The 14,226-nt window shown below is 47.5% G+C and overlaps 1 long non-coding RNA gene across 1 annotated transcript; it reads right to left on the bottom strand.

Moving 5' to 3' along the window:
• Nucleotides 1-9,053: 9,053 nt before the first annotated feature.
• LOC139046252 (uncharacterized) lies at nucleotides 9,054-13,324 on the bottom strand. The gene is made up of 3 exons (XR_011506092.1): nucleotides 12,686-13,324; nucleotides 11,929-12,127; nucleotides 9,054-11,522 (listed from the first exon to the last, which is right to left on the bottom strand). It is a non-coding gene; the product is annotated as an uncharacterized lncRNA (long non-coding RNA).
• Between the last annotated feature and the right edge of the window lie 902 nt (nucleotides 13,325-14,226).

The raw sequence follows: 14,226 nt of genomic DNA, 5'->3' as shown, positions 1-14,226 counted from the left end.
GCCTCACTGTGTAATGAAATCAACTGGAACTTTTTTTTAAGTGACGTTGGGACCCCCACTCCCACGCGTTCCAGTCTTTAGTTGCTCGGGGTGGAGACCAGGCGTGGGTATTTGGGTACTACCAGGACAGTCTAACGGGGGCTGAGAACCGCTGAGAACGGTGCAGCTCACTAACGTGTCTGTGGATCACCTGGGCTCTTGTTGAGCGTCAGATTCTGATTTGGTGGCTCTTTGGTGGGGCCTGAGAGTCTGCAGGTCTAACGAGCCCCCAGGTGGAACTGGTGCTTTGAAAATGAGGCACTTAGCACTTTAAGAAAGTTGCAGGTTTTCTGGGTTTTATTGAGAAGTTGAGCAAGTGACTCCTGAGATTCCTATGAAACAGTCTTCTGTAAAGTTTAGATTCTTGGACTTAATCTACCAGTTTACCCCTTTGATGAGTGAAACATACCAACTCTGAAACTCTTTTACATCTTTGTACTCATGTGTCATACATCATGTAATTTTATCTTTTTAGTTTATTTTTCTGTGAGGAAGATTGGCCCTGAGCTAACATCTGTTGCTATTTTATGTGGGATGCGGTGGCTTGATGAACAGTGCTAGGTCCACGCCCAGGATCTGAACTTGCAAACCCCAGGCCGCTGAAGTGGAGCGCATGACTGTAACCACTACACCACCAGGCCAGCCCCCTTAACTTTTTAACTAGATAATCTGTGTTATCATTCAGGCATTAATTTGGCCACGTGTAAAAGAAAATCTGACTACTCTGACTTAGGGACTTGTTATTCTTGTTATACAAGAATTCTGGAGGAAGGCAGTTTCTGGCATTGGTTCAGCAACTCAACAGTTTCAGGGCCAGCTTCTCTGCAGTTCTCTTGGCTTCTTCCTCATGGTCACAAGACAGCTGCTTCTGCTCCAGCTATCATGTCCATCTTCAGGGGATGAAGGAGGAAGGACAGCTGCAACTGCATTTGTATCCATTTACCAAGAAGGCAAACATATTCCTAGAACCACCTCTCCTGGCCAGCAGACTTCCACTTAGATCTCATTGGCCGCAGTAGGGCATGGTCATTTCTAGCTGCAGAGGAATCTGGGCAAACAGAAACAGAATTGTCATGATTAGCTTGGACCAATCAGGATCCGTCATCTGGTGCTGGACACACAGCTGTGCTGGGTGCAGTGGGGGGTTCTGAGAGCAGAGGAGAGGAAGAACATGGGTGAAATAACCAGTGAAGTCTGATCATTGCACCCTTAGCACAAAGTTCTAGGCGGCAGCAGTGGAAGTTCAAACACTGCAGTGTCTGCTCATCTTTGGCCTGTTGGGGAGCTACTCCTTAAAATCGGCTTAAGCTGCACAGCTCCCTTTATTTAACAAATATTTATTGAGCACACACTATGTGCCAGGCACTGTTGGGGGCATTGAGGATACATAAGTCCTGTGGACTTTACAAAATACTGTGCAACCTAAAACATTTGCAGACAAGGAGACCCACAAAGGGACCAGTTAGAGTGGATGCAGCCAGGCTTCTGAAATGAACAGCAAGTAAATGGACATCGTATTTGGCTCTCCATTTTCCACTAGCTGGAATGGTGGTGCTGGACGGATGTTATTTCTGACCAGGCAGTCAGGGAGCCCACACTTGCAGTGCCTCCTCTGTGCAGCATTGTCTACAGCCCTGCAGTGCTCGTCACCACCTTGGCAGCTGGGGACCATTCTCTCCATTTTACAGCTGGGAAAACCAAGGCTCAGCCAGATTAGGAGACTTACTCGTGGTCACACAGGTCATAAGTGGTTGAGGAACTTGACCCCGCGTCCATGTAGTTTCAAAGCTTGTGCTTGTCCCTCTGCATGGCGCTGCCCCTCCAAAAGAGTTGCACAAATCCACGTGCAACACAAAACTCCCTTTAAAACTAAACTGAAAGCATAATTTACTCCTTGAGTATGGGTTATACATTACAGCAGATGTTGTTGTTACGTTTGTGGCTTCACGAAGATTCTTTGGCTCTCGATAGAGAGCCCAAGGACAATGGGGGAAAATTCTTTGATGATATCTACACACACACACACACTATTGCCTCCAGAGAAAATGCTTCAAGGAGCCACCTCTACTTCTATGTCCTGCTTTTACAGGTGGATTCCAAAAACTTGTTCGTCTTAGCCCAGAGTCACTCTTCTTTGGAGGCTGGCCACGGTAGGAGGGGCACAGAAGCAGTGGGACTCAAAGGATCAAATGTGCTTGAACTTGACACCAACGTCAGCCTCTAGTCTCTCCCCCACACAGCAGCATTCTTGGCTCCTCACTCCTGAGCCCTGGATGGTCCTGCCTGTCTAACTTTGAGTCTCATCTTTGCCTTGTGGCTCATCTGAGCTCAGACCCATGCCCCTCACACCCGATTCATGCTCTCAGGTAATGACCTAGTTTGTCTTATCTATTACTGTGTAATAAACTAGCCCAAAACTTAGTGGCTTAAAACAACCACCATTTTATTGTTTCTCATGATTCTACGGGTCAGGAATTCAGTCAGAGCACACTGGGGACAGCTTGTTTCTTCTCCACGTGTTGTCCACTGAGGCTGGACCATCCAAGATGGCTTCTTCACTCCCAGGTGATGCCTCAGCTGAGACAGCTGGAATGGCTTGCTCAGGGCCCTGTATCTGGGGCCTTAGTTCTCACTGTTGGCCGGATTCCTCGCTTCTCCCCCACGTAGTCTCAGGGCCTTGCCCTCCCCTCACGGCCTCTTCATGTGGTCTCTCCTTATAGCTTGATCTTCTCAAATATGTCAGACAGAGGAGGAAGAGCATGCAAGAAAAAGGAAGAGAAAGCTGCCAGATCTCTTAAGGCCCTGGCTTAGAAGTCCCAGGCATCACTTCTGCCTCATGCTATTGGTCAAGAGTAATCATAGGCCCGCCCAGATTTGAGGGAAATGAAATAAGTAGACCCGTCAGCCTGCTCCTGACCTCTGAGTTCTTTTTGCCAAAGAAGTCAGGCATTCCCCCTTGGGAGTTGCTTTATATCACCTGCCTTTATGCCTCCCTAGTCATGACAATCATTCACTCACTCGTTCAACAAATATTTATTGAGCACCTACTCTGAGCCCGACACTCTGCTAGGCACTGAATCTGTAGCGGGATACCAAGTGGAATAAGACTGCCCTCAGAGAGCTTACATTCTAATGAGGGAGAGAGAAAATAAAGACATAGACAAGTAATTTATGCGTGGTATGTCAGGTGGTGATATGTGTCATGGAAGACAGCAAGGCTGAGAAGATGGGTAGGGAGGGAGAGGTGGAGATGGGGCAGGAGTTGCAGTTTTAAATAAGATGGTTAGGGGGCGCGAGAACAAGCTGGCCATGTGGAGATCTGGATGAGGGCGTGGGAGGCAGAGGAATGTGCAGGCGCCCGGCCTCAGCTGGAGCACGCACAGAGTTCAGGAACTGCAGAACACGGCCGGGGGCGCAGGGGGTGCGGTCAGACGCCTTGGGAGCCAGGGAAGGACTCTGGTTTCACTGTGAGTGACAGGAGAGGCCAGTCAGGAACTTGGGCAGAGGAGGGACGGGATTTGAGTAAGGCCAGAAGCGGGACATGACAGCTGTGGATTCGTGCACTTGTATTAACTGTGCCCCAAACACTTATTTTCCTGGGTTAAACCATTAGCATTGGAGGCAAGCTGAGAAATGCCATTTCCAGGAAAATGTTGATTTATGAAAGTCCACTTAGCACATTGTAGCAAGAGCCATAAAGCTGAATATACCCTTTCACTGAATAATTCCGTGCCTGGGAATTCATCCTGGGGAGAGAACTTAATAAAACGTGTTTTTCAGGAGTGTTTTCAATAATAAATTTTTTCATTTTGTGTTTTCACATTCATAAAAATATTTTAAAATTAGGCATGAACATATACTCCATTGTCTAGCTGGCTGCCTTGTAGCTCAACATGACCATTGGTTCCAGCACTGGGACCACGTAGTGTTACTTAAGTTGTCATGAGATGAGCTCATACAAGAAGAATGGAGTTGAATTTAGCGTTAAAAGGTCTGTTCATGCCAAGCAGAGGCTGAATTATGTCACAGACTCACTATTTGGGGCAGGATATGCAGCAGTGTGGGGAGACAAGAGGGCAAGTTTCTTGTCAGTATCTGCCAAACCCAAAAGATTCTGCGCCATGCAGTTGGTTCCTGTATCCATGTTGTGAGTGGCAGCTGAGTTTCAGCAAACGTTATCTATCTTACCAATGCTGTTGCTTTTGATTCTGTTTTGAAATAGTGTTTTCACCTAATTAGCAATTTCATTTTGATTATATAGTTCTATAAGAGTTATAATCCTATTAGCTTAATTTTTGTAACATTATAATTAAACATTAAATTATTTAATTCGACATTGGAGGTTAGTGAAACAATTATTTTCCTTTAAAAGTTGTCTGGAGGTTACTCAAGTGTGAGCCACACTGGGATAACTAGTAGCTGGAAGCATCATATGGTTCAGAAAAGCCTTTCTGGTGCAGATTCCCTGATCAGCGCTCAGGAGGGGCTGGCGCCCCCTGGCTGCGGCAGGGGCGTGGGATGGCAGGCGGTAGCCTCTGTACCTGCCCAGGCCTCTTCAGGAAGTTTCCCCAGGGCTCCTCCACGAGCAGGTCTTGACAGGTTGGTCTGGCATGGATTCCAGAATGTTCAGTTCATTTATTCTGACCACACTCTGGGGGAAACAACAGGCAATTCTGTGTCCAGAAAGTTGTCTGGCTCCCAGGCTCCAGGCATCCACTTTCTATCCTCACTCAGACTTCCTGCCAGGTGATCTCAGTCATTGTCTTCTGTGCAAGCTCCTCCAAGCAGCCTTCCAGCTTCCCTTCTCTCATGCAGCAAGAAGTCAGCACCCAGCCTCCGCCGCCTGGTCCCGCCTCCGTTCCCAGCGTCTGCGGAGGAAGACAGGTCCTCTCCCGCCAGGCTGGGTTACCCAGTCCTGTGGCTTCCTACTTTCTCCTCCTCCCAATAGTCTAACAAGACAAAGATCCCTGACCAAGTCTCAGTTCAGTAAATATCCTTCCTGCTCAGTGTGCCCCGAACCTTGCTCATCTGGCCTGTGAGACAATCGCCTCTAAAATACAGAAAAACTGAATTCTAGCCAAAAACTAGAGACAGCTCTAACCATTTTGACAAATCATCTCAACAGTTCTTATGGGAACGTAGGAAGTCCTCTTTATAGAACACCGTATATTCTAACACTGAGGTGCCTGCCGTTCAATGATTCAGCTCAACAAATTCAGCATCTATTTCCTGGATGTTGATGACATGTCAGGAGCTCTGACGCACGTGAACCAACGTATCAGAACAAACCCAGCAGATGTTCTCACAGGGTGAAGCTGCCGCCTCAGTGTCAGACGATGGTCTCGTTGCTCCATCACAGAAGCTCCTCTTTGGTGCTTTGATTAAAAAAAACAAAGCTGTGCATTAAACACTGGGTAACATGCCAGGATCCATCACTAAAAGAGTTTACATAGTCTGCCTGTGGTTGTGATTACTAAAAATTCTTTTCTGCAATTTCTAAGAACAAATTCCCAAATTTTCTTGGGCTAGAATTTGGGGGGCGAAACATTCCATGGAGTAGGCAGAGCTTTTCTCATGGAGTAACACCTACATCTTGTGGCCTTTCTGGATATTGCAAGTAGATCAAGCTATCTCTAATCCTGTGACTCTTGGTACAATCATAGATCTTAGAGCTGGGAGACAACTTGAGGGGTCCTCTAATTGCGTCCCCTGTCTTCATAAAGGTAAGGTTTATTCCTTCCCCTATTGCATCATTGTAACAGCCCAGAGAGGTTAAGAGGCTCGTCCAAGGTCACACAGCTAAGTAGAGTATCTTATCTGAGGCTCCTGCAACCCTCTTGTCACTTTTATTTTTTTTTAGGAAGATGAGCCCTGAGCTAACATCTGCTGTCAATCCTCCTGTTTTTGCTGAGGAAGGCTGGCCCTGAGCTAACATGCATGCCCATCTTCCTCTACTTTATATGTGGGACGCCTACCACAGCATGGCTTGACAAGCCCTGCCATGTCTGTACCCGGGATCCGAACTGGGGAACCCCAGGCCACCGAAGCAGAATGTGCGCACTTAACCGCTGTGCCACCAGGCCAGCCCCCCTCTTGTCACTTTTTAGGAAGAGGAAATCTTTCCTAAACAAAATCCTCCCAATTATAAAAGTGACGAAAGCAGAGGTGTTGCGGTTGAAGTGACCGAAGGGCCACCCTCGCCAGCGCCTTCACCCAGCACACCTTGACAACCGTGTCTTGTACCAGGGGCTGCTTCCCTGGTAAATCACCATGGGAACATCACTGTGGGAACCTGGGAAAGATCCCTAGGAAAATACCGTTCCATTCTGAGGCAGTTTATTATTTGACCAGTTTCTGTTCTGACCAGACAAATCCCTTTATCAGAATGTAACTCGCTTTCTATCATGATTATCAGCAACTCTTCATTTCTACATCTCTCCCCAGAGAATCTCTAAGTTGATTTGTTTTCAATTGCAAGTCAGATGTTTTCAACCTCCTATGACAACATGGGCCATGGGTGTGACGGCGGCAGGGATGAGGGGTGGCCTGCTCCACGCCAGGCCCCAGCCTCGCTGCGGCGTGTGAGCAGATCGGTCTGATGCAGTGAGATGGGGCAAGAGCAGAGGGCAGGCGAGGAGGAAGCAGCAGCTAACTCTGCCAGGGCACTAGGGGGAGCTTCCATTTACTTACTTGGTCAGTCGTTCAACAAATAATTGTCAGGCTCCTTGCAGGTGTCAAGCCCTTAAACAAGATAGACAAGATTTCTGGTCTCACAAAGCTTACGTTCTAGCCAGAGGAGACAGGCCATAAGAACTAAACAAATAGATAAGATGGTTTCTGATTGTGACTGAAATGTGGGGAGGAATGATAGAGTGTCTGATCTGAGGAGAGCTATCTAGCTGGGCCCTGAAGTGTGAGAGAGTTGGCTGGAGGAAGAGCGCAGGGACTCCGGGCAAGCCAACAGCAGGGAAAGACAGGAAGGCGAGCGACAGGGCCAGGCCCTCTGATTCGGAGAGAAAGCTCCAGGGAGCCTCCAGCCGGGCTCTTGGCCTCTTTCTCCTTCCGGGAGGGGGCGCTGATGGTGTAACCCCAACCCAATCCGATGCCGAAACCCGGCATCTTCCTCTCTGAGGCACCCAGCCCCTTCATTCAGCTCCTCAAAAACTACACAGCAGGAGAAAAACGGTCGGTGAAGACAGACTTAGCGTGGGAGTCACTGAAGCGAAGCGAAAAAAGAAAAGACAAACTAGAGAGTGCGTCCAGAGTCATCAACTGCCTTTTTGGTTTCATTTTTCGTGATATCTGCTTGTGTGTGTATATATATTTTAAATTAACTTTTCATTATGTAAATTTCAATCATAAACAAAATTAGAGATAATAGTTCAATGAAATGCCATGTACCCATCTCCCATACCAACAACCATCACCTTCCGTTGTTCTCGCTTCATAAACCTCATCCTTCCATTCATTCCTTTTTTTTTTCTGTAGCCTTTAAAAAGCAAATCCAAGACACTAATCACTTCTCTGGTAAATTACTTCAGAATATGTCTCTAACAGATAGGATTCTTGTTTATTTAAATATAACCACAATAGCTTTGTCATAACAAACATAATTAAAAACAATTTTTTAATGTATTCTAATTGTGTGTGTGTTTAAACATTTTATTTTTGAAATAATTTCTAGGAAAGTTATTTTAAGTTTCAATGTCTGATTCTAGAGTCTTACCTTACGGTTGTGTCTGGGAATAAAATAATACATTACAGATTTGGTTAGAAGTTATCTTTGAAAATAGACTGCCAAATAAATAAATGACAAACTGTTCCTTATGCTGAAAAAACAGTATAACATAAAAGACCAGTACAATAATAACACTAATTTCTATTAAACACTGTATTATAGTAAATATAATGATAAATTTAAATATATTTAATTTAACATCAGCAAGAACACCTCTGACTTAGCATAACTACTTTTGTTTTTGTATACAAATGTCATAGGATTTATAGTATTTTGTACCTTGCTGTTTAATCATAACATTTTTCCATCTAACCCATTTCAATGACAGGAAAATAACCATCTTGGAAATGTGCCATAATTTATTCAATTTTGAAAATACACTCAACTCTTTCCAATGCATTGTGACTGAAAACAACATCTTGGTACATCATGGTGTGGCTCGTGTAAGAAATTCTATTAAAGAGCGCGTCTTCCAAACCCCTTTGGAGAGAAGAGGGAGCAGGAGCGGCATGTTGGAAGGCTGCGTTTGGGGAAGGAGCACGCCTTGTTCAGGGTCCAGGAGACGTCTGCGGCCAGAGCATGGAGCAGGGGCAGGAGTGCGGCCAGTCCACACAGGACCCCCCACCCCCACCCCAGAAACATCATGTCTTAGGGAAAATTGCTTTGAGCAGATGCGTTTTCTAAAATGTCATTCTAAAGGACATATCCTTCATTTCTGTGGAGAAGCACTGGATATTCGTTACCTCAATTTAGGATTTCATCAAATTAATAAATGCAGCTAATAAAGAATGTCAGAAAACAAAATTTACTTCAATATCAAAAGTCAAGAAGGAAAATATGCCAAATATTACATTTAAACACTGCTCATCTAAACAGTTCCATCTGGGCAACTTCTCTAAGCCCATGCGCCTGTCATGACGTGGTCTGGAACTGCAAGAATAGACTGCGAGAGACACAGGCAGGGCTGGGGGCTTGAGCCAACACATCTCAGTTAGACCCCCGTGGCATGGGACAGTCAGATTCTCACCGTACACACACTCACGCCTCCACACGCATGTCCACATACACACTCACACGGACACACACACACTCACACGGACACACACACACTCACACAGACACACACACACTCACACGGACACACATGCACACTCACACGGACACACACACACTCACACGGACACACATGCACACTCACACGGACACACACACACTCACACGGACACACACTCACACGGACACACACACACTCACACGGACACACACACACTCACACGGACACACATGCACACCTACAAGTAGTTCCCACTCATATCTGGTGCAGCCCCAGAGCCATTCCATTAAAAGCGATCAAAGAGGTTTCCTACAGAGTAACCCTTTCACTTTTCTCTATAAGTTTAATGTAGTTTGAATGTAAGAATCTGCCTTTTGTAGAAAAGCTGAGGACAGAAAAGCCAGTTCAAAGTGACTTTGCGTGGCCCAGAATTAGCTGCTTTACCCTTGATTTCAACCTTCCTGGAGACAGCATGTGTCTGCAAGAGATTTTCTTTATTAAATGTATGGAGGTGGTTTTTTTAATATGATATTCCCATTTTTTTGTCCCTCACCCTTGGGCAGATATATTCTCCTAACATAACTTTCTTGTCTGCCTGGGTTTGAATCCCTCCTCTGTCACCTGCTACCTGTGTGACATCAGGCAAGTGGCTAAACCTGTCAGTCTTATCTGTAAAAGCTTAATAACTCTCACGCCTACCTGATAGTGTGGTTGGGAGGGTTAAATGAGCTCACACAGAGCAACACTGGGACCTGTGTCTGGCACACAATTTCATAATAAATATTTCCTAGGATTGTTATAGGTCATATTTATTTCAAATTAGCCAGTCTGATTTAAAAATATGAAAAATCCATATTTTTCTTGATTATAATACAAGTTCATTATTAAACATTCAAACAACACAGAAAAATGCAAAGAAGACAATGAAATAGTAAAATTCTCCTTCAGAGAAACCTCTGTTGACCCTTCGAGCATCTGTCCAGATAGTTCCTGAGTCTGCATTCACGTGAAACTGGAGATGATGTTACATGCCTGATGGCCTGGGGCTCCTCACCGACATTTGTCCTGGACAGTGCTTCCTGCATCTGTGAAAACACTCGGTCAACTGTCCCCAGGGAAGCAGGAAATAACATGGCTTAGGCCAACGATTCTCATACAAGGGCGATTTTGCCCCACAGGGCAACATTTGACAATGTCTGGAGACATTTTTGATTGTCACAGTTGGAGAGAGGAAGGTGCCACTGGCATCCAGTGGGTAGAGGCCAGAGATGCTGTTAAACATCCTACGTGCCCAGGACAGCCCCATGACAAAGAATTATCTGGCTCCAAATATCAATAGTGCTCAAGTTGAAAAACCCTGCCTTAGGTCATTTCATTTCTAAGAGGTAATAAATATTATTAACAGGAGAGTCAGGCAGCTAGAATATACTGGTAGGGTCGTCCTGTCGTTAAACTTTTCTACTTCTGTGCTGGTTTCCCAATAGCTCCCCACCCCGCCCTGCCCTCACTGCCGGTCCTCCCCCACCTTCCAGGGCTCCCGCAGGCCCCCCACTGAAGGCTTTACACCTGGCAGAGCGAGGCAGGGCCCCCCTGTGGCTGCAGCTGTTGTGACTGGCCAGGCTCAGGGCTCACCAGCTGTTGGAGATTCGGGCCCTCCCCGTGGGTAACGAGGGGGAGAAACCTGAGCAGGAGAAGCTTTTCCTTCTCACCCACATAAACACTTAACAACTTCTTCATAAATATTTCGTATTATTATTGGTAATATTTGTTTCAAATTAGCAGTTCTCTTTTTTAAAAAATGAAAAGAGCTTTGTTTTATCCTGATTATAATTGAGATGCGTATTCATTATTAAACATGCAAACAAAACAGAAAATTTTCTGTTTGTGGTGAGAATGCCTGCCCATGGTGTCTTGGAAGCGCTCTGCTGGAGAGAGGAGAAGCCCCTCTCAGGACCAGGACAAAGGAGAAGTCACATCAGGGATGGTTCCCTGTCAGTCGACTTGACACAGGGAGAAAGGGGCCCCCAAACGGGGAGCAGCAGATTGGATGTGTCCTGGACAGACTGCCTTGTGTCTGCCCGTCCCAGGAGGGGGTGGGAGCCTCTGCAGTTCTGCTCAGACCTTTAGAGGGTTCTAGGAGAAAGACTTCAGTAGTCAAGGGCTGGGAAAACTGTGTAGGGAACACATCTGATGACTTCTAAATGTTATCTTGAAAAGAATATAAAGAGGCTTTGTTGAGAAACTTTCCTGCTGCTGTCAGCCTCTTGGAGCCCTGAACCTTCCACTCACTGCTCTAGAAAAAGAAACTGTTGATTCATTTAGGTCCTGCCGAGGAGAAAGGGGTCCCATGATCTTTGGTGAGAAATTTCCCTGAGACACATAAAATCAGACTGCGTGGGCTGGTTTGTAGCTGGCTTGGAAGTTGAAACACTGTGGACACGTCTCCATGTAAATAAATTCGGGAACACCACCATTTGCAGCAGCTGCATAGTGTTCCACTGTAGGGGTGGATGCTTTTTTTAGCCAGTTGTCTACAGATGGGTGGTTTACTAAAATTGCTGCAGGGAACAGTCATGAAATCTTCGTGAAATTTTCCATGGGATAGTTTCCCGGAAGTGGAATTGTTGGGTCCTGAGCTCCAGAGCCCACATGCTCACCATTAGCTGTGCTTGCTCAGAGACAGTGAAGACCCTTGGGTGGGGGAAAAAGAGAGAATTTTTAAGAAATCCCAGAAGACATGTTCCCGGGACTAAATGCTGTGAACGAGGCTTGCCCAAAACTGGAAGCCTGTGGCTGCTGGAATGGGAGCCATGGCCGTCCAGCCCAGCCAACCTGACTGGCAGCTGGGTCATCCCAGGAGCCACTCCCTCCTCCCTATGGGAGACCCAGGTCATCTCTCAGGCCTGGGACCTAGTGACACAGGGTATGACAGGCCCTAGACAGGCTGGGGCAGCGGGCTTTACCTGCCAGGGTCTTAGGGTCCACAGGGAAGTCAGTTCTGCAGCCTTTATCATGCACCCTCATCCCCGCCCACCCCATCCCCTGGCTCCCTCTACCCCGCCCCAGACCTCCAGAGAGTCAGAAGGAAGTTGCTGACCTGTCCCCTGGGGGAATAATTGTATTAGTGATAAGGTGGCCTCTGGCGGCTTCGTCAGCAGATTCAAGGCTTTGGGCTGAGTAATCCTTTGGCGTCTGCCCCAGCAGCTGGTCACAGATCGGGCGAGACCCCCTGCCCCCAGCCCTGCTGGGCTGTCATCCTTTCCCCCAGCACAGTCACGGCTCTGGCTGGGCCTGACCTGCCAAAGAACCGAGGGCCCTGGTAAGAGAGGAGCTTGGCTGGGATCAAAATGATATGAGGAGTCGACATAACCAAGTCAAAACAAACAGCGTAAGAACAGGCAGGTTAAACACTGCTGGTGTCTTTTATTCCGATGGATTTATTTTTTGCCATCCTAAGTAATACAGACCCACCATAGACTATCAGGGCAATAAGGACAAGTTGAAAATGAACGTCTGTCTATTAAGTGCCTTGTGACCCACACGCCCAGCTGACCTGAAACTCTGAACCTGGTCCCCAGAGCCCTCCATTGACTGAGGAGAGAAAGTTGACCTGGAATGAGGTCCAAGATTAAGGACAAGATCTGGCCCTGGAGGTGCCTCTAGAAGGACAGCAGGTAGACTGAGGAGTCAAGGCAGATAGCCTGGAGGAGGTGAGCCTTGAACAGGCCTGGAAAGACGGGAAGGATTGGGTAGATAGAGCAGGAGCGGCAGGCAGCTCAGATGGAGAACAGCAGAGAAAAAGCAGCCAGGGCAAATGAGTCCCCTCTTTGTCCGCTTCCCTGCTTCGCTCTTACCTTGAGGGTTCCTTCCTCGGTGTCTTCATCTCCTTCCCTGAGGTCTTTCCCGTGCACTTGCTGGGAGCAGTCCTGGTGTCTACTTCGCCCAGGGTTCGCAGCCCTGCTAAGGGCTTCAGGGAAAATCCTCTCTCTGCCCAGACTGTCCTCCTGTCAAGTCACTGTCTTTAACCTCAGCTGCTCCTCAGAGCTTCCCCCCGAAGTCCCTTCCCCACAACGGCTGCTTCAGACCTTACCCTCTCCAAGGCAGTCACCTCCAACCTCTGCCCTCTCACTCCTGGCCCCCTTCCACCGACCTCCTCCTCTCATCTTGGACTGCACTAACCCTTTTAGTATCATCTCCTGTAACCCTACCACAACCCCCAAGGGGGCTCTAGTCTACCGTTTTAGAGATGATGAAATGGAAACACAGAGAGGTGGAATAATTTGCCCAAGCTCACACAGCCAGGAAGACATCAAACCAGGATCTAAGAGGATTGCCCTGCCCAGAGCCCGCCCCTTAAGCCCGAGGTTCTCTCGTTCCCTCAGGGTGACCCCTCTCCAGGCCAATCCGTCCCTCTCCTTGTGCTCTGCCACCCCCTCTGGCTTGCTCAGGATCAGATATTCAATTTACACACCACCTCCAACTTTACCCCCTCTCCCCTGGCTCTGTCTCCTCTGTATCTACCATTTTAAAAGAAAGTTTCTTAAGTGTTTTTCTTTAAGTATCTACCTTGACAGAAAAAAGAAAAAAATCTTTCCTTAGTGTTACCCTTTTTATAAACCCCTTAGCGCTGTCTCCTTCGTTTCTCAGCCAAGCGCTCTGCTTCCCGTGCCTCCCTCCTAGCCGTGGCCGCTGGGTCCCCTTCTCCCTTGGAACAACTCTCGCCAAAGGCACCAGCTGCCTCCTGCTGCTAAAGCCCAGGAGATTGCTCGAGTCTTCTTGCAGAGCACCACGGTGGGAAACAGGAGTTTGGGGATCAAACGTAAGTTTGAAACCCCCGTCTCCATTTCCAGCCTCTTCCACCATGCTGTAGCTCTGTGGCCTGAAGCAAATTGCTTAACCTCTCTGAGACTCAGTTTCCTCATCTGTGAGTTAAGGCTAATAATGGCTGCTCCTCTCTGGGTTAGTGTGAGGTGCAGATATGATATTGCAAGTATTGGTGTAAGCACTCTTCTTGTTTGCTTTCTCATTCCTCTTTTTGGTGCTGCAAATGACCTCATAAGACACTTGACCTGGCTGATGCCTCCCTCCTTGTATCCCGCCCTTCCCTCTCTCCCGTGGCACGCGCTATCCTAGTTGTCCCTCTCAGCTCCTTTGCCAGCTGCTCTTCCTTGGCCCAGGCCTCCAGGATTAGAGGCTCTCAACTCAGCTTTAGGGACTTTCCTCCCCACACACGTGCTCCAGGCCATCCTTCAGTCCCAGGCTTCAGTGACCATCCTGTGCAGACCAGTTGGGGATGGGTTGTTCGGGGTGTGTGGAGTTGGTCCCTACACCAGAACTCCAGGTGGACCTATGGGTGGAAGCTCGGGGCAGAGACCCAGGCAGGAGCCTGGTGTGA

The sequence above is a fragment of the Equus asinus genome, chromosome 2 (assembly GCF_041296235.1).
Source record: "Equus asinus isolate D_3611 breed Donkey chromosome 2, EquAss-T2T_v2, whole genome shotgun sequence".
Classification (NCBI taxonomy): domain Eukaryota; kingdom Metazoa; phylum Chordata; class Mammalia; order Perissodactyla; family Equidae; genus Equus; species Equus asinus.
The sequence above is the reverse complement of the archived record's forward strand: the minus strand, read 5'-3'. Positions and strand labels throughout refer to the sequence as shown.